General features: G+C 45.6%; 1 long non-coding RNA gene across 1 annotated transcript in view; it reads right to left on the bottom strand.

Moving 5' to 3' along the window:
* Positions 1-839: 839 nt before the first annotated feature.
* LOC134943654 (uncharacterized) overlaps positions 840-27,778 on the bottom strand; it is a 47,854-nt gene continuing 20,915 nt past the window's right edge. Inside the window, exon 2 of the long non-coding RNA XR_010181665.1 lies at positions 840-1,343. This is a non-coding gene — a long non-coding RNA (uncharacterized LOC134943654). The remainder of the gene's footprint in view (positions 1,344-27,778) is intronic.

Consider the following 27,778-nt stretch of genomic DNA (forward strand, 5'->3'; position numbering starts at 1 on the left):
TCACAGTGACCATCATATGACACAAAGAACATCACAGTGATCACTGTATAATGCTGAGAATATCATAGTGCCCACCATATAATACAGGGAGCATCACTGACCGCCATATAACACAGAGACCATCAGTGTCCCACATATAATACAGAGACCATCAGTGACCCACACATAACACAGTGATCATAAGTGACCCACATATAATACACATAATAGTAATACACCACACACACACACACACACACACACACACACACACACACACACATGCAAACAACATTAATACACCACTCACATCCACAGAAAATATTAATACATACACTATCACCACCCCCAGACAAAATAAATACACACCTCCCCACAGTATAAGTACACCATCCCACTAGATAACATTAAAGCAACCCTTCACCGCCACTGGCATTTACCTTTCCAGAAGGAGGATATGTCTGGTCACTGTGGAGCTCTAGAATACAGGAATACAGAGATAGGCTATAGAGAAGAGGAAAGTTGGTTCGAGAGTAGGAACCAGCTACCACTAATCAATCAGTTCACCAACAGGACCAGGTCCATTGGCTGGTGCCCCCACCCTCCAGTGACTTGGGGGACCTTCCCGGTCAGCCCCATCCTTAGCCGTATGTACATGTCTGCATATCCGCAGTGCATATTCACACTATGCACACTGGAGTGCATTGCACTCTGAATCAGTCACATAGAGGCTTATTTATTAAAATGTGAAAATGTAATTCATTGCTGTTACTTGTAGCAACCAATCACATTTTACATGTATATGTCCTGTTTTTACTATGGCTGAAAAGATGGTGAAATGCAAACATCAGATGGGGTGCTATGGCTTAAAATTTTTTATTAAATAACAGCAATATATTAACAAGGTTAACTCAACATCAAAGTCATTAGCTCTCTGTATTAGCAAGTGAAAAATATTTATTGGTTCCCTGATACTACTTTATTCACAGTATAATTCTAATGTATGACAATCCAATTTAACAATTGGGCAGGGATATGATGTAAAGGAATTTAAGCCTTTAAGCCTCTGGATCTCCCAATGAAGGTGTCTTGTTCTTCCTTTCTAATTCGTTAGTGAATAAATCTATGATAAGCAAAATAAATTATATCCAGTGACATTCTACTAATTAAGTCATTGTCCTCTGCCTGGCTTGGCTGCATTTTTAATTACCAGCTAATCTCATCAATATGGTGTCCGACTGGCAGACTGCAGATCCGTGTGTTACAAACATTCACAAATACAGGTTCTCGACTCTGCTTAACCTGCAGCGGCGATTCCAAGGGAAGGAAATTGAGTATACTGGATGTCACTTGTCTGAAGTCCCCTAAAGCCCAATGGAAATTTACATAGTATTATTATTATAGTGATAGGTAAACACCACATTAACCACATTACTATGTAGTAAACACATCTATGACTTTGATAAGAAATTGTGCTTAATAAAAGAACTCTCATGCTATTCGCACTATTAACTGCACATAAAAACATAAACTGCAAATATTTTGCTGGTTTCAATAAAAAACAGCTTTTGCTATATCTTTTATATAATGATACTGTATGATATTGTCACAAAGGAAGAAAAAACACAAAACTCCACAAGCTCATGATAAGCTACATAAAATATTGTATTCATCAGCATCATTTGATATTTACATTTTCATATTATTTCTTTTGCAAACACAACTACCATTTTCACTGACACAATATATTGAAGGAAGGAACGCTGCGCTGTGTCAGATATTGTGGGTGGTTCCGGTGAGAACATATGGTAGGAGTGCTGATAAGTACAAGCACTGTAGGGATTTATCTGTGAGAGTGGTTCCCATAGGAAACTGGACAATGGGACCCGGCTTGAAGTGAGCTTAAGTGAACTATTTGCAGGCATATTTCATTGTTCTATTACATAAAGGCCAAGATTAAAAATACCTTAAAATTGGAAATCAATAGCAGCACAGTATCCTATTTAAAAAAAACAGCTGGTTTTGAAGGGCACATTGGTGGTTGGGCTCATAAAATATGAAAGTGTAAAATGCCAGGTTTATACGAGCTGCTTTTAGCAGGCAGCGTATGATGTTGTATTAGCATGTACAGTATGTACAAACAGAAAATTCAGCACTCACCATAGCAAGCTCACTTATCCTCACCACATCAATAAATAAATGATGGGGGTTTAGTTAGTGAATTGGCCAATGCACAGAAGCCTGCAAACCGATCGCCAAGGTACCCCACCTTCTTGCAGGTCCTACACCAGGCATTCCCAACCACGGTCCTCAAGGCACACCAACAGTGCAGGTTTTAGTGATATCCAGGCTGCAGCACAGATGGTTAAATCAAAATAACTGAGCTACTAATTAAGTCACATGTGCTGAAGCCTGGATATCACTAAAACCTGCACTGTTGGTGTGCCTTGAGGACCGTGGTTGGGAATGCCTGTCCTACACTATCACAGAGTCTTTAAACCTAGCAACTGTTTCACACATAACATACTTGGTTTAATGTGCACCTGTTAAATACTGTATGGCTTTTAAAGGTACACTAGTCACCTGACACTGGCTGATAAATTACTAAGGAACAGCTGACACAGGTTAGGGATAATTGAGTTTACATAGGGGTGCATGAAAAAGCTTATGGCCACAGTTAATAAGAGTTAACCAAAGATTAACCCTGCAATATTCAAACAGATATAAAACCACAGCACTTGCCACCCCAGAAGCGGGTTACATGACTGCACTTACCACTCATAGGGTGGGGTTCATATAGCCCATGACCACATACTTAAATAAACACAAACAGAAAATTGGTGAGTGCTGAATTTTCTGTTTGTATATATTTAAGTATGTGGTCATGGGTACATGCACCCCACCCTATGAGTGGTAAGTGCATTCATGTAACCTGCTTCTGGGGTGGCAAATGCTGTGGTTTTATATCCGTTTGTATATCTACAGTATGTATGTATAAATTGTGTGGATTGATAAATCTGCAAAGAGATATCAAATAACAGACGCTACTTGAGCTGGTTTTCTAAGCAGCTGTGAATAGGAGGTTAGTCACACTCCACAAATAAGAAAGAATAACTGGAAAAAAACAGCGCTCCGTTCTATTTAACATACATTGAAATACAAATGAAAGCCACGCAGTGTGCTAAAATTAAAATAAAATTTTTAATACTAAATGCACAGATATTAAAATCACAAAATTACCAGCATATCAATTACAGGTAAGTAAAAAATGTAACCATTATAGGTGGTGCAATAAATATGTCCTTATACCCAGAGCCGGCCATAGGCATAGGTAAACTAGGCAATTGCCTAGGGCATTTGATATGCCTAGAGGCATCAGCAGCTTCTGCGGATTAAAATGATATGCGGCATACCTATATTCTGTGTGTAGTATTTCATATGCAGATACAGCCACAGTCTCACACAGTATATTGGCATGCTGCATATCAGTTTAATCAGCAGAAGCTGCTTGTGCATCCTAGCTACATAGCAATGCCAATAAGATGCATTTCATAAAAAAAAAAGTGCCCGACGTTAGCATTGATGCAAGATTTGTGAGGACACATCTGTATCCAAGCAGAGGCAGAGGTCACAGTGTTAGTGGAAGTGTGAGTGCTGTGTGCATGTGAGTGGGTTGGTTGTGCAGTAGTGTTCAGAATATGTGTAAGGAGCATTATGTGTGTCATGTAAAAATGCATTAATAATGTGCAACATATGTGTAACAGGGTACTACTGTATGTGTGTCATTATGTGTATAGGGGCACTAATAATGTGCAGCAAATGTGTAGGGGGCACTATGTGTGTCATTATGTGTATAAGGGCATTAATAATGTGCGGCATATGTGTACCAGGGTACTACTGTATGTGTGTCATTATGTGTATAGGGGCACTAATAATGTGCAGCAAATGTGTAGGGGGCACTATGTGTGTCATTATGTGTATAAGGGCATTAATAATGTGCGGCATATGTGTAAGGGTCATTATGCGTAAAAGGGCATTAATAAAGGTTGTCATAATGTGTAATGTGCATTATGTTTATAAGGACATTAATGTGTCTCATTTGTGTAAGGGGCATTACTGTGTGGAATTGTGTATAAATGCATTACTAATGTGTGGCATTATGTGTATAAGGTGCTCTACTATGTGGCATTGCAAATAGAAAGGGCACTACTGTGTCGTTTAATGTGAATAAAGAGCAATAAGGTGTGGTGTAATGTGAATAAGGAGCAATTCAGTGTGATGTAATGTGAATAAGAGGCTCTACTGTGAGGAGTAACGTTTATAAGGTAAAGTGATACTACTGTGGGATGTAATATGAATTATGGACACTATTGCAAGATAAAATGTGAATAAAGTTGCAGTACTGTGTGGCGTAATTGGAATTGGGGTTACTATTGGGTGGCCATGCCCCTTCCCAGCAAGAAGATGTCCCTTTTTGGGCTGTGCGTCAAATGTGCGAACTGTTCCTATTTAAAATATAGGGGGTACAAGGACTGCTATGGGTGAGGGGTGATGAAGCTGGGAAAGAGGTGCAAGGTCAGAGGCAGAACCAGCGGTGGTGCTAGGGGGCACCAGCCAAAATCTTGCCTAGGGCATCATATTGGTTAGGGCCGGCTCTGCTTATACCCCCTTCTGTGGTCTATTTGTATGGGCTCAATAGGCCCAGATAAGTAATTTAGTCAAATTACCAATGCCAAGTGTCCAAGAACGTGGATATAGTTACTGGTCCTGAGGTATTTTCCAGGGTGAGTTCCAGTTAGCGTTGATCCAAATAGATGGGAGCAGAGTTCAGCGCAATTGGGGAGTTCCTTTAACCATCAGTGTTTCTACCGTGCACAATGAGATTTCCACTTGATATATTGTCCAAATGAACAACTGAAGCACTCTTGTTGCCCACTGACCACAGGGGGGAGGGAAACACCTGACGCATTTCGCTGTCTATAGACTTTGAAAAAGCTGCTAGGAAAATGAACAGTATATTGACCATCTAACCACTGACAAACAACTGCTCCGTAGTGTGGTGGAGCCCGAACCTGTTGAAAGTAACAGGGAAAGCTGCCACCTTCATTCAGAACTGAGGGGAACACCACTTCTTGCAGCATTTTGAGGTAGCATTGTACATTTAGGTTCTGGTCAATGAAAATGGGTCCAATTACACGGGTACCCCATATCCCACACCACATCATAAACTTTACATTACCAACAACCTTGGAAGGTTCCATCCAGTGTGGATTCTGGTCACTCCAGTACCTGTGGTTGTGATGGTTAACTTCACCACTGACATAAAAGTTTGCCTCATAACTGAACAAGATGCCTTGTGCAAAAGAGGGATCCTGTTGATGTTGCTCTAAGGCCAACATTAAGTGTTGTAACTTTTGAACTATAACTGCTATTTCAAATCTGTTTGCAGCAATAAACTTTTCATGTTGTTTGACGTTACATGACCCCCTTTCCATTTGAAAAACTGACTTAGATTCAAGATGGCCAATGTCAAGATGGCGCCCATGTTCGGTACATACCCTAAAAGATAGCTAACCTCACCCATACCTTACTAGAGTATTCAGTTTTCCCAGTTCCTGCACAGTTTTTGAAACAAAAGGGTGTACTGCGACTTTTGAATCACTATATATATATATATATATATATATATATATATATATATACACACAGTACTATATATACTGTATATTTCCAGTACTGTGCAAAAGTTTTAGGCAGGTATGGAAAACCAAGTGCACGCCCAGCGTGAGCATGCATCTTAGTCGTGCCCAGATAGACTCGATGACGTTGAGATCCTGGCTCTGTTGGGGCCATATCATCATTTCCAGGACTCCTTGTTCTTCTTTATGCTGAAGATAGCTTTTAATGACATTGGCTGTATGTTTGGGGTCATTGTCCTGCTGCAGAATACATTAGGAGCCAATCAGACACCTTCCTGTTAGTATTACATGATGGATAAGTACCTGCCTGTATTTCTCAGTATGGAGGACACCATTAAACCTTACTAAGGGGGTTATCCAGGTTGCATCGCTAAGTGATGCGACCGCAATTACCCCATTTTGGGCACCAATGTGCACACGCGGGTCCCATCCTTCGCATGCGCTAGCAGTCAATGCGATCTGATCACATTGGCTGTCAACGCCTCTGCCTGCTTGACAGGCAGAGGCGTTTGTGGGGCGGGGGCGGAGCCTTGCGGGGGAAGCGAGGGCAAAACGGGGGTGGGGCAGCAGCATTTTCAGGATGGCGGCTTGACATTATATGCAGCCGTTCCGATCAAGAAAATGGCGGTGGACAGCCTGCATACGCAGCATACAGATAGAGCCATGCTAATCATTGCTCCGTCTGCGCCGCAGTGCACCCTCTGAGGTGCGCCTGTTGCAGCATTCTGGACGCGCTTGCGTGTGAGATGCAAATGCGCCCCTTTCACTGCAATACATGTCTATGCACTTCCGTAGTGATCCGGTGCCTAGCCATGTGTGAACGTTTGCGATGGAGCTGCCTTAGATAAGTGCGGCTCCATCTGTAGCTGTAGCTGTAGGGGGTCATCCATAGTTGCAGGGACCGCAATTAAATTGCGTTCGCAGGCGCTGGGCAGGCTATTCAGCATGCTGGGCAGCCTTGCCCTGCGATATGAGGCCCCCAGAATGCGATAGAAAGGATTGCAGATTCTGCTTTTTAGCAGAATCTGCAATCCTTACTGAATAAACCCCTAAATCCCCAACTCCCAAACTTGCAAGGACCCTCCACCGTGCTTCACTGTTGTCTGCAGACATTCATTATTGTACCGCTCTCCAGACCTTCTGGGAACAACATCCTCCTGTTACTGCAAAATATTTCAAATTTTGACTCATCAGTCCAGACCATCTGTTGCCATTTTTGTAAAGCCCAGTTCTAAGTTTTCGTTCACAGTTGAGTCACTTGGTCTTGTTTCCATGTAGAAGGCTTTTTGGCCGCAATTCTTCTGGACAGACTTCTCTGAACAGTAGGTTAGCATACCTGGGTCCCACTGGTTTCTGCCAGTTCTGAGCTGATGGCACTGCTGGACATCTTCCGATTTCAAAGTAAAGTAGGCATTCATCTGATGCACTAAGTCTGTTTTGAAATCTTTGCACGAGAGAGTCCTTGCTGATGCAGTATAACTACCTTGGGGTATATTTACTAAGCTCCCGATTTTGACCGATTTTGTGTTTTTTCTTCAAAGTGTCATCTCTCGAATTTACTAAACTAAAATCTCAGCAGTGATGAGGGCATTCGTATTTTTTTTTGAAGGCAAAGAAAAAAAATACCAATGAATACACCATCGATCAAACACGCCTGTTATTTTATACAACTCATAATTTACTAAAAATTTGTATTCACAATCACTGCCGGCAATAGCCAAACACTGCCGTGAAAAAGTACAAATTGTAATAAAATCCGTTTTCAAATAGACCTGCTTTTTTTTACCGTATTCTGATAGGCAGGCACGGATCAGTGATATCCGTGCATGTGTATCATTGGAAAGGGGTGTGAAAGAGTTAAAAATCAGAAAAAAAAATTGTCCCCCCTCCTAAGCATAACCAGACTCGGGGTCTTTGTGCCGGTTCTGGTTGTTAAAATACGGGAGAAAAATTGACTGGGTTCCCCCCATATTTAAACAACCAGCACCGGGCTCTGCGCTTGGACCTGGTGCAAAAAATACAGGGGACAAAAAACGTAGGGGTCCCCCATATTTTTAACACCAGCACCGGGCTCCACTAGTCAGAGAGATAATGCCACAGCCGAGGGACACTTTTATCAATCCTTCACATGCGCTAGCAGTCAATGCGATCTGATCACATTGGCTGTCAACGCCTCTGCCTGCTTGACAGGCAGAGGCGTTTGTGGGGCGGGGACGGAACCTTGCGGGGGTAGCGAGGGCAAAACGGGGGTGGGGCAGCAGGGGGTATTTTTTTTGTAGTAGAACTACAGGTACCAGCGGGCCCCTTTCCCCCCGCATGCTGGTACTTGTAGTTCTCCAAGTACCAGCTTGCAGGGGGCTTGCTGGGACTTGTAGTTCTGCTACAAAAAAAACAATATTCTTTTTTTACACAAAAGGCTATCAGCCTCCCATCCACCGCCCATGGATGGGAGGGACAGCCTTGGGCTGCACCCCTGGTCCTTGGGTGGCTGGAGGGGGGGGGACCCCTTGATTTAAAGGGTCCCCACTCCTCTAGGGTACCCCGGCCAGGGGTGACTAGTTGGGGATTTAATGCCAGGGCCGCATGGACCAATATAAAAGTGTCCCCCAGCTATGGCATTATCTCTCTGACTAGTGGAGCCCGGTGCTGGTATTATCTACACTGGCTTCAGCACTTCCAGACGTGGGGCTGCCACACCCCTCCCTCATTTCCTGGAATGCTCCCCAATATTTCCCAAAGATGCCTGCAGCCTGTCAATCATGCTGCAGCTAACAGGCCAATGAGGCTGGAGCCACAGCACCATAGAGAGACATGCTCGCTGTGAATTGGACTGTGCCTGGGGATTAATCTGCCCCTCAATTCCTGATCAAGACACTATCTGCATGAGTTTGTATGTTTTTCTCATGTTTACGTGGGTTTCCTCCAAGAGCTCAAATTTCCTTGCACACAGTGGTGTAAGTAGAAATGCAAGTAGTAGTGAGTTAAAAAAAAATGTGTGTTGCCACATGTTACTAGGGGCATGGTCATATGACACTAGGGGTGTGGCCACATGATACTGCCCCTTTTCTTTACAATCTGGTGTCTTACACTGTGACTTGCTCTTTGGTGCAATAAAGGGTACCCCCCCCCCCACACACACACACACAGGAGAAGATGTACTTAGCCTTGAAAAGTGATACATTTCACAGTGATAAAGCACCAGCTAATCAGCTCCTAACTGCCATGTCACAGGCTCGGTATGTAAAATGGCAGTTAGGAGCTGGTTGGCTGGTACTTTATCACCGCAAAATTTATCACTTTTCAAGGCTTACATCTGGCACACACACACACACACACACACACACACACACACACACACACACACACACACACACACACACACTGTTGTAAGGGATCTAAGGGAGGTGTATGTATGGTCATAAACACAGAGATTATCTGTGCCATTTGGTCCCTCAGCAATTACACAGAATATCACTTATCAGATCCAGGATTATTAGCAAAATGTTAAATAATATTATTATTATTATTATTATTATTATTTGACATTTTGCAAAGAGACGTGGATTTATCAGGTTCAGTGGGCTATGATAATAATGGTCTCTGAGTGTTGAGGCCGGGTAGATAAACTTATAGCTTCACAGAGCCAGGTACGTACAATCACCATCACCAATTTCTTAAAGTGGCAATCATGTACAAGGTTAACCCATGCCTTGTAAATGATTGGCACTTTAAGACAACGTCCAAGTTCGGACGGGAACCTGCACCATCCGGCCAACTCGGACTTCATTACATCCGGCCCCAGGGCTTTCTGTAGTATAGTGTTATGAGCAGCCTCCGTCACCGTCACTGTCACTCTAAGTTTCTCTGATCCTGGGACTTGGAGGAGGCAGGAGCTGAGGTGCTGTATGTAAATGCAGCAGGAGGCGTCTATGACATGCAGACGCCTCCTGCTGCATTAGTGATCCAAGCTGGATCAAAGCACCCACCTTTAGGCAGCTTGTGGCACTCATGGTGCCGCACAACCCACCCATTGCAGAGGCCAGGAAGTCTCTGTCATATGACAGAAATCCCTGGCCTGTTCCTATCGCCTAATGAAACGGAGCCCGTCACTGCCCCTGAAACAGTATCATACTGTCAATTAATGATAGTCTGATGGCTGTTTGCGTCCTATAATGCAGGACCTGTTCACACACATGCAGAACAGGTCCTACGCATACACAAAGTACTGAAAATTAGTACTTTGCGCTGATGGTCTAAGGTGCAACTGCACCTGAATGACCTCCATAGATTGTATCCTCCACTGGGACAGGGATTATTAATAATTATTTATTTATTACCAGTTATTTATATAGCGCACACATATTCCGTAGCGCTGTACAGAGAATATTTGGCCATTCACATCAGTCCCTGCCCCAGTGGAGCTTACAATCTATATTCCCTACTACATATACACATACACATTCACACTAGGGTTACATTTTTTTTTTATTGGGAGCCAATTAACCTACCAGTATATTTTTGGATTGTGGGAGGAAACCGGAGTACCCGGAGGAAACACACGCAAGTACGGGGAGAATATACAAACTCCCCACAGTTAGAGCCATGGTGGGAATTGAACCAATGACCTCAGTGATGTGAGGCAGTAATGCTAACCATTACACTATCCGTACTACATATTAATCATTAATGTGAATGACTAAAAATTCTCTGTAAAGTCCTGTGGAATATGCATGCGCTATATAACTGCTAATAAATACATAAGTTATTGTTCAGTTTGTTAATAATGATAAATAAGGACATTTATAGGGACAAACCTATAACAACCTGGGAGTATAACTACGAATAAAAAACATCTGTCTGCCACAGGGAAGGAACCATATAATATAGTTTATATTAATATTCTTTCAAGGGCACCTGATACAGAATCCATAATTCTCCCTGTCAGGTACTAAATTTATTAAGAAATAACAATCACTTGAACAACACTCACAGGAAGCTACAGCATTACAAGGTTGACCAGAAAAATTACGAAATAAATTTAGCCTCTTAGTGGTTATATGTCACATCTTAATCATGAGCAAAAATGGATGATTCATAGCAATGATACATAGCATTCTCTCCATCAGCTCTACCCTGTACAACCTTGGGATTTCTATAACCAGAAGTACAATGAAACACTATTACTATTAAAATAAATATAGTACTCTGAATTGCATGAAGGACCTTGGCATACCTTGCAAGTGGTTGAATCAGTAGTTAACAATTGCTTACTGAGGAACATATTACAACAAAGCAGAATTAACACACAACTGTATGTCAATAATCAGCACAAACACACTTTTAGATTTGCTTTAGAAAGCAAGCTAAAAGTCATTAAAGGTTTATGATAGAATGAATGGTTAGAAAACAAAGCACTGCTCACTGGGGGTAACTCCAAGTTGATCGCAGCAGGAAATTTTTTAGTAGTTGGGCAAAACCATGTGCACTGCAGGGGAGGCAGATATAACATGTGCAGAGAGAGTTAGATTTGGGTGAGTTATATTGTTTCTGTGCAGGGTAAATACTGGCTGCTTTATTTTACACTGCAAATTAGATTGCAAATTGAACACACCGCACCCAAATCTAACTCTCTCTGCACATGTTATATCTGCCTCTCCTGCAGTGCACATGGGCCCTCATTCCGAGTTGTTCGCTCGCAAGCTGCTTTTAGTAGCATTGCACACGCTAAGCCGCCGCCTACTGGGAGTGAATCTTAGCTTAGCAGAATTGCGAACGAAAGATTCTCAAAATTGCGAATAGAAATTTCTTAGCAGTTTCTGAGTAGCTCGACACTTACTCTGCCACTGCGATCAGTTCAGTCAGTTTCGTTCCTGGTTTGACGTCACAAACACACCAAGCGTTCGCCCAGACACTCCCCCATTTCTCCAGCCACTCCCGCGTTTTTCCCAGAAACGGCAGCGTTTTTTCACACACACCCATAAAACGGTCAGTTTCCGCCCAGAAACACCCACTTCCTGTCAATCACACTCCGATCACCAGAACGAAGAAAAAACCTCGTAATGCCGTGAGTAAAATACCAAACTTCTTAGCAAATTTACTTGACGCAGCCGCAGTGCGAACATTGCGCATGCGCAGTTAGCGGAAAATCGCACCGATGCGAAGGAAAATAACGAGCGAACAACTCGGAATGAGGGCCATGGTTTTGCCCTACTGCTAAAAAATTTCCTGCTGCGATCAACTTGGAATTACCCCCACTGTGCAGTAATGTTACGTACAAAATAGAAATACAGTTCAATAATACATTGGGAGATAAAAGACGTGTATCTATTTGTATACTTTCATTTTTATGTCTGTATCATTGTATCTTTTTTGTACAGAGTTTGTTCTGAAAGTATTCCATACCAGAAATAGGGTTTTGATAAATATTCATTTTGCTATACAGTTAAAAGGCAATTCTGTACTACAGAGTTAATGAAACTGTCAGATTATATACTGTGTGGTAAATCTACTAAGCATTGGTATTGCTGTCAATTCAAAACTGCCTGGCATAGACAGCGGGATAATGTCTTAACATTATTTACTAACCATTGGATTTGACTGTCATTTAAAATCTGTCAGAAATGCCTATCGTTGAAAAAGCCCCTGTCGTGCCACAAAACTGCCAACAAACTGATGAGAATCCACTATAATGATGTTAAAATTTTTAATAAAATAATGAAACCTCAAAATTGATAACCAGACAGAGGCATCTTAGCATAGGCTGGCATTGAAAAATAGGATGAAATGGCGTGGAGTCCTTCCTATTTTGCTATAATGTGGACACTTCTGTAGTGTCGACATAAAAGAATGTCAGCAAACCATCCATGGTGGTATAACAGTGACTTACCATGTCGCGACAGCAATGGCATCTTTAGCAGTGTCTTCCATGTCCCTGCAGGCAAATGAGGAGCAGTACCGGTGAGTATTCTCCTAACCCTAAGCCCTACCGTTAACCCTACCCCAGTGCCTAACCCTAACCTCTGCCTAGAGCCTAACCTTAACCTCTGCCTAGTGCCTAACCATAACCTCTGCCTAGTGCCTAACCATAACCTCTGCCTGGTGCCTACCCCTAACCTCTGCCAAGTGTCTAACCCTAACCTCTACCTAGTGCCTACCCCTAACCTCTGCCTAGCACCTAACCATAACCTCTGCCTAGAGCCTAACCCTAACCATCCCGCCTGTAACCTAAACATAATGTCAACATTTTGAGAATGAAAGGATGTCAAATGTCAACATTTCAGATGTCAACATTGCGAACATGATGACAGCTGAGAAAATCGACATGTCAGGTGCACTCACAAAAGATGAATAGGTGCAGCCACAAAAATATGATTGAATATTGGCGGAGATCAGCAGCATTTTTCAAGCACACATTCAACTCTAATCATCCCCAAAGCGTAAAAATCATAATATTCTATACCAGTGATTCTCAACCTCAACCTTCAGGTATCCCCAGCACTGTTGGTCATGCTTTGAGGATTTCTGCTGGTGAAGTAGATCAGATAATTAATGAAACAGCAAGTTAGATGAACTCACCTTTGAATTATTAAAGAAATCCATAAAACATGGCCTGTTGGTGGTTCTAGAGCACTGCAGTTGAGAATCCCTGACCAATATAATGCTTGGTCACTGTGATAACATTTATGAGGTGCTTCCACCTAATAGCTAGCTGTTCCACATAGAGATGAGCGGGTTCGGTTTCTCTGAAACCGAACCCGCACGAACTTCATGTTTTTTTCACGGGTCCGAGCAGACTCGGATCCTCCCGCCTTGCTCGGTTAACCCGAGCGCGCCCGAACGTCATCATGACGCTGTCGGATTCTCGCGAGACTCGGATTCTATATAAGGAGCCGCGCGTCGCCGCCATTTTCACACGTGCATTGAGATTGATAGGGAGAGGACGTGGCTGGCGTCCTCTCCATTAGAAATTAGATTAGAAGAGAGAGAGAGATTGTGCAGAGTCAGACAGAGTTTACCACAGTGACCAGTGCAGTTGTTGTTAGTTAACTTTTATTTATTTTAATATATCCGTTCTCTGCTATATCCGTTCTCTGCCTGAAAAAAAACGATACACAGCAGCAGCCAGTCACACAGTGTGACTCAGTCTGTGTGCACTCAGCTCAGCCCAGTGTGCTGCACATCAATGTATAAAAGGCAAAGCTTATAATAATTGTGGGGGAGACTGGGGAGCACTGCAGGTTGTTATAGCAGGAGCCCCCAGGAGTACATAATATTATATTAATTTAAAATTAAACAGTGCACACTTTTGCTGCAGGAGTGCCACTGCCAGTGTGACTAGTGGTGACCAGTGCCTGACCACCAGTATAGTAGTATATTGTTGTATGTATTGTATACTATCTCTTTATCAACCAGTCTATATTAGCAGCAGACACAGTACAGTGCGGTAGTTCACGGCTGTGGCTACCTCTGTGTCGGCAGTCGGAACTCGGCAGGCAGTCCGTCCATCCATAATTGTATTACAATATATACCACCTAACCGTGGTATTTTTCTTTCTTTCTTTATACCGTCGTCATAGTGTCATACTAGTTGTTACGAGTATACTACTATCTCTTTATCAACCAGTGTACAGTGCGGTAGTTCACGGCTGTGGCTACCTCTGTGTCGGCAGTCGGCAGGCAGTCCGTCCATCCATAATTGTATTATTATTATAATATATACCACCTAACCGTGGTTTTTTTTTCATTCTTTATACCGTCGTCATAGTGTCATACTAGTTGTTACGAGTATACTACTATCTCTTTATCAACCAGTGTACAGTGCGGTAGTTCACGGCTGTGGCTACCTCTGTGTCGGCAGTCGGCAGGCAGTCCGTCCATCCATAATTGTATTATTATTATAATATATACCACCTAACCGTGGTTTTTTTTTCATTCTTTATACCGTCGTCATAGTGTCATACTAGTTGTTACGAGTATACTACTATCTCTTTATCAACCAGTGTACAGTGCGGTAGTTCACGGCTGTGGCTACCTCTGTGTCGGCAGTCGGCAGGCAGTCCGTCCATCCATAATTGTATTATTATTATAATATATACCACCTAACTGTGGTATTTTTTTTTCTTTCTTTATACCGTCGTCATAGTGTCATACTAGTTGTTACGAGTATACTACTATCTCTTTATCAACCAGTGTACAGTGCGGTAGTTCACGGCTGTGGCTACCTCTGTGTCGGCAGTCGGCAGGCAGTCCGTCCATCCATAATTGTATTATTATTATAATATATACCACCTAACTGTGGTATTTTTTTTTCTTTCTTTATACCGTCGTCATAGTGTCATACTAGTTGTTACGAGTATACTACTATCTCTTTATCAACCAGTGTACAGTGCGGTAGTTCACGGCTGTGGCTACCTCTGTGTCGGCAGTCGGCAGGCAGTCCGTCCATCCATAATTGTATTATTATTATAATATATACCACCTAACCGTGGTTTTTTTTTCATTCTTTATACCGTCATAGTGTCATACTAGTTGTTACGAGTATACTACTATCTCTTTATCAACCAGTGTACAGTGCGGTAGTTCACGGCTGTGGCTACCTCTGTGTCGGCAGTCGGCAGGCAGTCCGTCCATCCATAATTGTATTATTATTATAATATATACCACCTAACCGTGGTTTTTTTTTCATTCTTTATACCGTCATAGTGTCATACTAGTTGTTACGAGTATACTACTATCTCTTTATCAACCAGTGTACAGTGCGGTAGTTCACGGCTGTGGCTACCTCTGTGTCGGCAGTCGGCAGGCAGTCCGTCCATCCATAATTGTATTATTATTATAATATATACCACCTAACCGTGGTTTTTTTTTCATTCTTTATACCGTCGTCATAGTGTCATACTAGTTGTTACGAGTATACTACTATCTCTTTATCAACCAGTGTACAGTGCGGTAGTTCACGGCTGTGGCTACCTCTGTGTCGGCAGTCGGCAGGCAGTCCGTCCATCCATAATTGTATTATTATTATAATATATACCACCTAACCGTGGTTTTTTTTTCATTCTTTATACCGTCGTCATAGTGTCATACTAGTTGTTACGAGTATACTACTATCTCTTTATCAACCAGTGTACAGTGCGGTAGTTCACGGCTGTGGCTACCTCTGTGTCGGCAGTCGGCAGGTATCCAATACTAGTATCCAATCCATCCATCTCCATTGTTTACCTGAGGTGCCTTTTAGTTCTGCCTATAAAATATGGAGAACAAAAAAGTTGAGGTTCCAAAATTAGGGAAAGATCAAGATCCACTTCCACCTCGTGCTGAAGCTGCTGCCACTAGTCATGGCCGAGACGATGAAATGCCAGCAACGTCGTCTGCCAAGGCCGATGCCCAATGTCATAGTACAGAGCATGTCAAATCCAAAACACCAAATATCAGAAAAAAAAGGACTCCAAAACCTAAAATAAAATTGTCGGAGGAGAAGCGTAAACTTGCCAATATGCCATTTACCACACGGAGTGGCAAGGAACGGCTGAGGCCCTGGCCTATGTTCATGGCTAGTGGTTCAGCTTCACATGAGGATGGAAGCACTCAGCCTCTCGCTAGAAAACTGAAAAGACTCAAGCTGGCAAAAGCACCGCAAAGAACTGTGCGTTCTTCGAAATCCCAAATCCACAAGGAGAGTCCAATTGTGTCGGTTGCGATGCCTGACCTTCCCAACACTGGAGGTGAAGAGCATGCGCCTTCCACCATTTGCACGCCCCCTGCAAGTGCTGGAAGGAGCACCCGCAGTCCAGTTCCTGATAGTCAGATTGAAGATGTCAGTGTTGAAGTACACCAGGATGAGGAGGATATGGGTGTTGCTGGCGCTGGGGAGGAAATTGACCAGGAGGATTCTGATGGTGAGGTGGTTTGTTTAAGTCAGGCACCCGGGGAGACACCTGTTGTCCGTGGGAGGAATATGGCCGTTGACATGCCAGGTGAAAATACCAAAAAAATCAGCTCTTCGGTGTGGAGGTATTTCACCAGAAATGCGGACAACAGGTGTCAAGCCGTGTGTTCCCTTTGTCAAGCTGTAATAAGTAGGGGTAAGGACGTTAACCACCTCGGAACATCCTCCCTTATACGTCACCTGCAGCGCATTCATAATAAGTCAGTGACAAGTTCAAAAACTTTGGGTGACAGCGGAAGCAGTCCACTGACCAGTAAATCCCTTCCTCTTGTAACCAAGCTCACGCAAACCACCCCACCAACTCCCTCAGTGTCAATTTCCTCCTTCCCCAGGAATGCCAATAGTCCTGCAGGCCATGTCACTGGCAAGTCTGACGAGTCCTCTCCTGCCTGGGATTCCTCCGATGCATCCTTGCGTGTAACGCCTACTGCTGCTGGCGCTGCTGTTGTTGCCGCTGGGAGTCGATGGTCATCCCAGAGGGGAAGTCGTAAGCCCACTTGTACTACTTCCAGTAAGCAATTGACTGTTCAACAGTCCTTTGCGAGGAAGATGAAATATCACAGCAGTCATCCTACTGCAAAGCGGATAACTGAGGCCTTGGCATCCTGGGTGGTGAGAAACGTGGTTCCGGTATCCATCATTACTGCAGAGCCAACTAGAGACTTGTTGGAGGTACTGTGTCCCCGGTACCAAATACCATCTAGGTTCCATTTCTCTAGGCAGGCGATACCGAAAATGTACACAGACCTCAGAAAAAGAGTCACCAGTGTCCTAAAAAATGCAGCTGTACCCAATGTCCACTTAACCACGGACATGTGGACAAGTGGAGCAGGGCAGGGTCAGGACTATATGACTGTGACAGCCCACTGGGTAGATGTATGGACTCCCGCCGCAAGAACAGCAGCGGCGGCACCAGTAGCAGCATCTCGCAAACGCCAACTCTTTCCTAGGCAGGCTACGCTTTGTATCACCGCTTTCCAGAATACGCACACAGCTGAAAACCTCTTACGGCAACTGAGGAAGATCATCGCGGAATGGCTTACCCCAATTGGACTCTCCTGTGGATTTGTGGCATCGGACAACGCCAGCAATATTGTGTGTGCATTAAATCTGGGCCAATTCCAGCACGTCCCATGTTTTGCACATACCTTGAATTTGGTGGTGCAGAATTTTTTAAAAAACGACAGGGGCGTGCAAGAGATGCTGTCGGTGGCCAGAAGAATTGCGGGACACTTTCGGCGTACAGGCACCACGTACAGAAAACTGGAGCACCACCAAAAACTACTGAACCTGCCCTGCCATCATCTGAAGCAAGAAGTGGTAACGAGGTGGAATTCAACCCTCTATATGCTTCAGAGGTTGGAGGAGCAGCAAAAGGCCATTCAAGCCTATACAATTGAGCACGATATAGTAGGTGGAATGCACCTGTCTCAAGTGCAGTGGAGAATGATTTCAACGTTGTGCAAGGTTCTGATGCCCTTTGAACTTGCCACACGTGAAGTCAGTTCAGACACTGCCAGCCTGAGTCAGGTCATTCCCCTCATCAGGCTTTTGCAGAAGAAGCTGGAGGCATTGAAGAAGGAGCTAACACGGAGCGATTCCGCTAGGCATGTGGGACTTGTGGATGCAGCCCTTAATTCGCTTAACAAGGATTCACGGGTGGTCAATCTGTTGAAATCAGAGCACTACATTTTGGCCACCGTGCTCGATCCTAGATTTAAAGCCTACCTTGGATCTCTCTTTCCGGCAGACACAGGTCTGCTGGGGTTGAAAGACCTGCTGGTGACAAAATTGTCAAGTCAAGCGGAACGCGACCTGTCAACATCTCCTCCTTCACATTCTCCCGCAACTGGGGGTGCGAGGAAAAGGCTCAGAATTCCGAGCCCACCCGCTGGCGGTGATGCAGGGCAGTCTGGAGCGACTGCTGATGCTGACATCTGGTCCGGACTGAAGGACCTGACAACGATTACGGACATGTCGTCTACTGTCACTGCATATGATTCTCTCAACATTGATAGAATGGTGGAGGATTATATGAGTGACCGCATCCAAGTAGGCACGTCACACAGTCCGTACTTATACTGGCAGGAAAAAGAGGCAATTTGGAGGCCCTTGCACAAACTGGCTTTATTCTACCTAAGTTGCCCTCCCACAAGTGTGTACTCCGAAAGAGTGTTTAGTGCCGCCGCTCACCTTGTCAGCAATCGGCGTACGAGGTTACATCCAGAAAATGTGGAGAAGATGATGTTCATTAAAATGAATTATAATCAATTCCTCCGCGGAGACATTGACCAGCAGCAATTGCCTCCACAAAGTACACAGGGAGCTGAGATGGTGGATTCCAGTGGGGACGAATTGATAATCTGTGAGGAGGGGGATGTACACGGTGATATATCGGAGGGTGAAGATGAGGTGGACATCTTGCCTCTGTAGAGCCAGTTTGTGCAAGGAGAGATTAATTGCTTCTTTTTTGGGGGGGGTCCAAACCAACCCGTCATATCAGTCACAGTCGTGTGGCAGACCCTGTCACTGAAATGATGGGTTGGTTAAAGTGTGCATGTCCTGTTTTGTTTATACAACATAAGGGTGGGTGGGAGGGCCCAAGGATAATTCCATCTTGCACCTCTTTTTTCTTTTCTTTTTCTTTGCATCATGTGCTGATTGGGGAGGGTTTTTTGGAAGGGACATCCTGCGTGACACTGCAGTGCCACTCCTAGATGGGCCCGGTGTTTGTGTCGGCCACTAGGGTCGCTAATCTTACTCACACAGCTACCTCATTGCGCCTCTTTTTTTCTTTGCGTCATGTGCTGTTTGGGGAGGGTTTTTTGGAAGGGACATCCTGCGTGACACTGCAGTGCCACTCCTAGATGTGCCCGGTGTTTGTGTCGGCCACTAGGGTCGCTAATCTTACTCACACAGTCAGCTACCTCATTGCGCCTCTTTTTTTCTTTGCGTCATGTGCTGTTTGGGGAGGGTTTTTTGGAAGGGCCATCCTGCGTGACACTGCAGTGCCACTCCTAGATGGGCCCGGTGTTTGTGTCGGCCACTAGGGTCGCTTATCTTTCTCACACAGTCAGCTACCTCATTGCGCCTCTTTTTTTCTTTGCGTCATGTGCTGTTTGGGGAGGGTTTTTTGGAAGGGACATCCTGCGTGACACTGCAGTGCCACTCCTAGATGGGCCCGGTGTTTGTGTCGGCCACTAGGGTCGCTAATCTTACTCACACAGCTACCTCATTGCGCCTCTTTTTTTCTTTGCGTCATGTGCTGTTTGGGGAGGGTTTTTTGGAAGGGACATCCTGCGTGACACTGCAGTGCCACTCCTAGATGGGCCCGGTGTTTGTGTCGGCCACTAGGGTCGCTTATCTTACTCACACAGCGACCTCGGTGCAAATTTTAGGACTAAAAATAATATTGTGAGGTGTGATGTGTTCAGAATAGGCTGAAAATGAGTGTAAATTATGTTTTTTGAGGTTAATAATACTTTGGGATCAAAATTACCCCCAAATTCTATGATTTAAGCTGTTTTTTAGGGTTTTTTGAAAAAAACACCCGAATCCAAAACACACCCGAATCCGACAAAAATAATTCGGTGAGGTTTTGCCAAAACGCGTTCGAACCCAAAACACGGCCGCGGAACCGAACCCAAAACCAAAACACAAAACCCGAAAAATTTCAGGCGCTCATCTCTAGTTCCACATTGATTCCATGGCTTTGATCTTCCTTTTTCCACAAATGTCAGACTGAGAGCTGCTGAATGGTAAGGCCATCGCATTACTGTTAATTCCCTGTCATGATACTGGAATCATTCAAGGACTGTCCTAACCTTATTGCTTGGAACATCCTGGGGAAAAACGAGTTTTATGGTAAGAACTTACCCTTGTTAAAACTCTTTCTGCGAGGTACACTGGGCTCCACAAGTCTGGACAATGGGGTGTAGAGTAGGATCTTGATCTGAGGCACCAACAGGCTCAAAGCTTTGACTGTTCCCAGAATGCACAGCGCCGCCTCCTATATCACCCAGCCTCCCAGCACAGGAGCTCAGTTTAGTTAACCAGCCCAATGCAGTACCAGGAAAAGAGACGACAACGGTTAGTAGCCACATACACCACACTCTCACAACAAGAGAAGTGTCAGCGGCTAATGCCATATCAACCCAAAGAAGCTAAGTGCGTCAGGGTGGGCGCCTTGTGGAGCCCAGTGTACCTTGCAGAAAGAGTTTTAACAAGGGTAAGTTCTTACCATAAAACTCGTTTTCTGCTGCGGGGTACACTGGGCTCCACAAGTCTGGACAATGGGGATGTCCTAAAGCAGTTCCTTATGGGAGGGGACGCACTGTAGCGGGCACAAGAACCCGGCGTCCAAAGGAAGCATCCTGGGAAGCGGCAGGATCGAAGGCATAGAACCTTATGAACATGTTCCCGGAGGACCACGTAGCCACCTTGCACAATTGATCAAGGATCGCACCACGTTGGGCCGCCCAAGAAGGTCCAACAGACCGAGTAGAATGGGCCGTAATATGAACAGGAGCTGACAGACCAGCCTTCACATAAGCATGCGCAATCACCATTCTAATCCACCTGGCCAGGGTCTGCTTGTGAGCAGGCCAGCCACGTTTGTGAAATCCAAACAAAACAAAGAGAGAATCAGACTTTCGAATAGAAGCAGTTCTCTTCACATAGATACGGAGAGCCCGTACCACATCCAAAGACAGCTCTTTGGGAGACAAATCAGGAGAGACAAAAGCTGGAACCACAATCTCCTGATTAAGGTGGAACGAAGAAACTACCTTAGGTAAATATCCGGGACGAGTCCTTAGAACCGCCCGGTCACGGTGAAAAATCAGATATGGGGAACTACAAGACAAGGCACCCAAATCCGACACTCTTCTAGCAGAGGCAACAGCCAGCAAGAACACCACCTTAAGGGAAAGCCACTTAAGGTCAGCTGAACCAAGAGGTTCAAATGGAGGCACCTGCAACGCCTCCAAAACCACCGACAAGTCCCAAGGAGCCACAGGCGGGACATAGGGAGGTTGGATACGCAACACACCCTGAGTGAAAGTATGAACATCAGGTAAAGTCGCAAATTTTCTCTGAAACCACACCGACAAGGCAGAAATATGAACCTTGAGGGAGGCCAGACGCAGGCCTAAATCTAGGCCCTGCTGTAGAAAAGCCAAAAGTTTGGCTGTACTAAACTTGGAAGCGTCATAATGGTTAGATGCGCACCAAACAAAGTAGGAATGCCAGACCCGATGGTAAATCCGAGCAGAGGCCGGTTTCCGGGCCCGCAACATAGTTTTAATGAACTCTTCAGAAAAACCCTTAGCTCTTAAGACGGAAGCTTCAAGAGCCACGCCGTCAAAGACAGCCGGGCTAGGTCCTGGTAGACAAGGGGCCCTGAACGAGGAGGTCTTGGCGTTGTGGAAGTAGAAGTGGACGCTCTGACGATAGGCCTTGCAGGTCTCAGAACCAGTGCCGTCTGGGCCACGCCGGAGCTATGAGAAGCAGATTTCCTTTTTCTTGCTTGAACTTCCGAATTACCCTGGGCAGGAGCGACACCGGAGGGAACACGTACGGCAGCCGAAACCTCCACGGCACTGCCAGCGCATCCACGAATGCTGCTTGAGGATCCCTTGTCCTTGCTCCGAAGACCGGAACCTTGTGATTGTGTTGAGACACCATCAGATCCACATCTGGAAGACCCCACCTTTCCACGAGGAGTTGAAACACTTCTGGATGGAGGCCCCACTCGCCGGCATGCACGTCCTGACGACTGAGAAAGTCCGCTTCCCAATTCAGGACTCCCGGAATGAATATTGCCGATATTGCTGGTAGATGGCGTTCTGCCCAACGTAGAATCCGTGAGGCTTCCTTCATTGCCAAACGGCTTCGAGTGCCACCTTGATGATTTATGTAAATCACTGTGGTGGCGTTGTCCGACTGTACTTGAACAGGACGGTTCTGAATCAAATGCTGGGCTAGGTTCAACGCATTGAAGACCGCCCGCAATTCCAGAATGTTGATCGAGAGGAGAGATTCCTCCTTGGTCCACCGACCCTGCAAGGAGTGCTGCTCCAGCACCACGCCCCAACCTCTTAGACTGGCATCTGTTGTCAACAGGACCCAGTTGGATTTCCAGAAGGGACGGCCTCTGCACAATTGTCAGTCCTGGAGCCACCAGAGCAGCGACAGACGGACCTCCAGAGTCAAAGAGATCATTTGAGACATGATCCGGTAAGGCAGACCGTCCCACTTGGCTAGAATCAGCTTCTGGAGGGGGCGAGAATGGAATTGAGCATACTCCACCATGTCGAATGCTGATACCATGAGGCCCAGCACCTGCATTTCCGAATGTATCGACACTTGCGGACGAGAAAGGAAGCAACAAATCCTGTCCTGAAGTTTCAGGACTTTCTCCTGAGACAAGAACAACCTCTGGTTGTGAGTGTCCAACAGTGCTCCCAGATGCACCATGCTCTGAGCAGGGATCAGGGCGGATTTCTTCCAGTTGATGAGCCACCCGTGGGCTTGTAGAAACCGGACCATCATATCCAGATGACGCAGGAGAAGATCTGGGGAATTTGCCAGGATTAACAAGTCGTCCAGATACGGTAGTATCCTGACCCCTTGACGGGGGAGTACCACCGTCATCACCGCCATAACTTTGGTGAAGACTCGCGGAGCCGTTGTTAAACCAAAAGGTAACGCCCGAAACTGGTAATGGAGGTTGCCAATAGCGAACCTCGGGTATTGTTGATGTGACACTGCTATAGGAATATGCAGGTAAGCATCCTGTATATCCAGGGAGACCATGTAGTCCCCAGGTTCCAAGGCCAGAACTATAGAGTGAAGGGTTTCCATGTGGAACTTGGAAACCTTCACAAACTTGTTCAGTGCCTTGAGGTTGAGAATGGGCCGGGAGGACCCATTCGGTTTCGGGACTAGAAACAGCGGAGAATAGTACCCCCGGCCCCTCTGAGCAAGAGGCACCTGTACTACGACTCCTGTATCCAGGAGGGTCTGTACCACCGAATGCAGAGTGTTTGCCTTTGTCTGGTCCGACGGGACATCTGTCTGGCAAAATCGATGAGGGGGTCGGTTTTTGAAGGCTATGGCGTAACCTCGAGTGACGACTTCCCGTACCCAGGCATCTGAAGTGGTCTTCAACCATTCCTGGGTATACCCTAGAAGCCGGACCCCCACCCAGGGATCCCCCAGGGGGAGGCCCTCCGCGTCATGCGGCAGGCTTATCGGTCTTGGCTGCTGGATGATGGGCAGCCCTGGCTCTTTTGGGCTTCGGCTTACCAGGTTTGGAAGTGCGGGCCTGCTTATGGTACGCCTGACCTTTTGCTTTACCTGAAGGACGAAAGGGGCGAAAGGACGTGCCTTTGGCCTTCGACACAGAAGGAGCTGTAATAGGCAGACAGGCAGTTTTGGCAGTAGCCAAGTCAGCCACTATTTTATTTAAGCCCTCCCCAAACAGAATATCCTCCTTGAAAGGGAGTACCTCCAGGGTTTTTCTAGAGTCCAGATCCACAGACCAGGATCTCAGCCACAATATCCTGTGAGCCAGGACTGACGTAGTAGAGGCCTTGGCTGCTAGGACACCGGCATCAGAAGCCGCCTCTTTAATATAGCAAGAAGCTGTTACAATATATGACAAGCATTGTCTAGCATGGTCAGAGGAGATTTCAGCTTTTAACTCCAAGGCCCATGCTTCAATAGCCTCTGCCGCCCATGTAGCTGCAATAGTGGGCCTTTGTGCAGCACCCGTGAGGGTGTAAATCGCTTTTAGACAACCCTCGACACGTTTATCCGTAGGCTCTTTTAGAGACGTGACGGTAGTGACAGGTAGAGCTGAGGAAACCACCATCCTAGCCACATGTGAGTCTACTGGAGGAGGCGTTTCCCAATTCTTAGACAGCTCTGGCGCGAGGGGATAGTGAGCCAGCATCTTCTTTTGAGGCACAAACTTCGTACCCAGGCTTTGCCAGGGTTCCTGACGTATATCCACTAGGTGGTCAGAGTGAGGTAAAACTTGTTTAATCACCTTCTAATGCTTAAACCTATCTGGTTTCTTAGGAGGAACGGATGGCTCGGAATCATCCGTAATCTGCAGAATTAACTTAATAGCCCCCAAAAGATCAGGAACATCCACATGTGAACTACCCTCCCCATCAGCCGTATCTGAGTCAGAACCTGTGGGGTCAGTGTATGTGCTGTCTTCATCAGACGAGGTGTCAGTGACAGCAGTGGATTGTGAAGAGACGAGCGCTCGCTTAGAGGACCTCTTGGACTTAGGCGAGCGATGGTCAGACTTTTTAGTAGTCAGGGACTGGTTCAACTTCTTTCATTGAGCAGATAAATCGTCCGCTCACGGCGGGTTAGCTGCAGAGACCACATACGGTTGTACCGGCATTGAGGGTCGCATAGGGGGTGTTAGTTTATGAACTAGCGTATGCAGAAGCGTGGAAAAAGTGGCCCACGGAGGGTCAGTATGTGCCTCCGTTGCCACAGTCCCACTGGGGGGCAAGGAGCCCCCAGAACCAGAGCCCACAGCTGCTATATTCTCCCCATATGTGCCTGTGGCTTCAGCAACACCAGCAGTGTGTTCCGCCCCAGAACCGTTACCCTCAAAAGCAGACATGATATAACTTGCAGTATGAGGTAACACAGTACAATTATTAGCAGCACTATATCCCTAAACCCAAACCCCTGCGCAGTGTAGTCAGCACCAGCAGAGATAAAGGAGAGATATGGTGACTAAATCACAGAGAAAAATACGTAATACAGTATATCTTTGTGAAAATCCTATATTAAATAACACCTGACGCACCAAGCCCACTCAGGTTATAGAATATAGGAATAGCAAGTTGAGTGAAAGACACGAGATGGACACCACTCAGCTATCAATGCACACACAAATAGTCACAGTTTGTACAATGCAGAGGTTATTACAGACAATAATACTGCACTGGACTAGCTTACACAGCTATATAGTCAATAGATATAACACTACACAGTAAGAAACTGGATGTATATCACAGGCTAATTGTACTATAAACCCCTGACTAAATGCACTCTTTCTTACTAATACTGACTAAAAAGGCAGGTAGAATACTTAAGTGTCATGTTAAGGAACAGCGCTGACAACCAGGCGGCTTTACATAGGAGGATTTGCCCAAGCAGTCCAAGGAACAGTGAGCTGAGGAGTAATGGCGCCGCAGACACTGACAGGGAGTGAGGAAAAGACAGAGATGCAGCTCCAGGGCGGGAACACTTGCTGGAAATGGCGCCCTGGGGCTGGCGGAGGGGCTTCAGGTCTAAGCCCTTGCTGGCAAAACCACCGGGTACTGTGGGCGATATTAAAATCGGTTTTAAGAGAAAACCTGACCTGCGCCCCTACCCTGGTGATCTAGTGGGATCGCCTGTATCCACAGTGTCCACCACCAGCCTCCCACTGACCGCGCCAGATAGCGATAAAGACCAGGTCCCGGGAGCGGGACCCACTCACCACCTCCCGAAGCGCGGCCACGCGATCCCGGAGAGCCCCAGCCGTGTGTGTCTAACATGAAGAAAACCGGAGCCTCCGCTGTAGGTACCCGGCAACAAGGGCTCGGGAGTGTACAGCGCCGCTGGGGAGAGCTGGAGCTGCAGCAGTGAATGTCACAAGACATTTACCACCGCTGCTGCCCTTGAAGTCTTCACTTTTTACCTCATAAAAAGCTTTTCTTAGGGCTGCTTGGAGCAGCCCCTCTGTTAAGTGCCTGCTTACTGCAGCACCAACTGACAAACTGAGCTCCTGTGCTGGGAGGCGGGGTGATATAGGAGGCGGCGCTGTGCATTCTGGGAACAGTCAAAGCTTTGAGCCTGTTGGTGCCTCGGATCAAGATCCTACTCTACACCCCATTGTCCAGACTTGTGGAGCCCATTGTACCCCGCAGCAGAAAGACCCATTTGCGGATTACAGGATACACTTGGCAAAAATACTCATATACAGTATCCTAGAAATGCAATCATACGCCACAGCATTACAGTGCCACTGTCACCCTACATTGTTCTTACCTAGTATACACGATACATAAGACTTATACGTATTGGTATACATTTGTTTCTCAGCCCATTATAAATCAAATATTGTTTTATATATATAGATGTGGAAGTGTGATGCCCCATCTATAACAAAGGACATCAGGTTGCACCTTCTCATGTGACACTTTAGCACCACTGATGCTTCAGCCTCCATTGCACTCTTTCTTCAGTACTTGGTTTCAGACCACCTGTAAAGCATTTGGATGGTGGCCTATTCTTTCTACAGCCATGACAATGCATGTATGCAATATTCAACAGTGTTGCTGTTCCTCCTTCCTACTGATGCATTTTTGTAGGCACATTTGGCCAGAGCCGGATTAAGGCTCCGGGGGCCCCGGGGTACTTAAAACAAGGGGGCCCTAAGGTCTAAAATTAAATTAATTTTATATATATATATATATATATATATACAACAACAAAGACCACTCAGACTGGCACTTGATCACATGGGTGCTACGGTACCCTCAGTACAGGGTGTATATAATAGCGGATCCCCCAATGCGGCACTCTGGAGACTTGTGAAAGGCAGGTTTATGATGAATACATGTAAAAGTTCAAAGACGTTTCAGGGCCCGTGTCACCTAGAAGAAGGGGCATGCGAGCCCCGAAATGTTGGTGCATATAGATTATATATATATATATATATATATATATACATATATATATTTATATATATATATATATATATACTAGGTGATTCATCGCGCCCTACGGATGCTCTTCACACCGTCGTAAGGGGCTACGTCCCCTTAACCCTTGCACACCCTTGTGGCGTGCAATATTTTTATTATATGGGGTATTACATCCAATCATAATTGTGTCAGTGGTTAAATATTGCACGGACAAAGGGCGTGCAATGGTTAAGGGGTCGAAGCCCCTTGCAACGGCGTGAACAGCGCACGCAGGGCCTGGTGAATCACCTAGTAGGTGCTGTGGTTGGGGGAGTGGCGGGTGCGGGGAAGATGCGGATGGGACTCTGGGGTGCCGCGGGAGGGGCGGTTGCAGTGGTGCCGCAGGTAGGGGAGGGGCTGGAGTGGTGGTGCCACAGGTGGGGGAG

The sequence above is a fragment of the Pseudophryne corroboree genome, chromosome 7, assembly GCF_028390025.1.
Source record: "Pseudophryne corroboree isolate aPseCor3 chromosome 7, aPseCor3.hap2, whole genome shotgun sequence".
Classification (NCBI taxonomy): Eukaryota; Metazoa; Chordata; class Amphibia; order Anura; family Myobatrachidae; genus Pseudophryne; species Pseudophryne corroboree.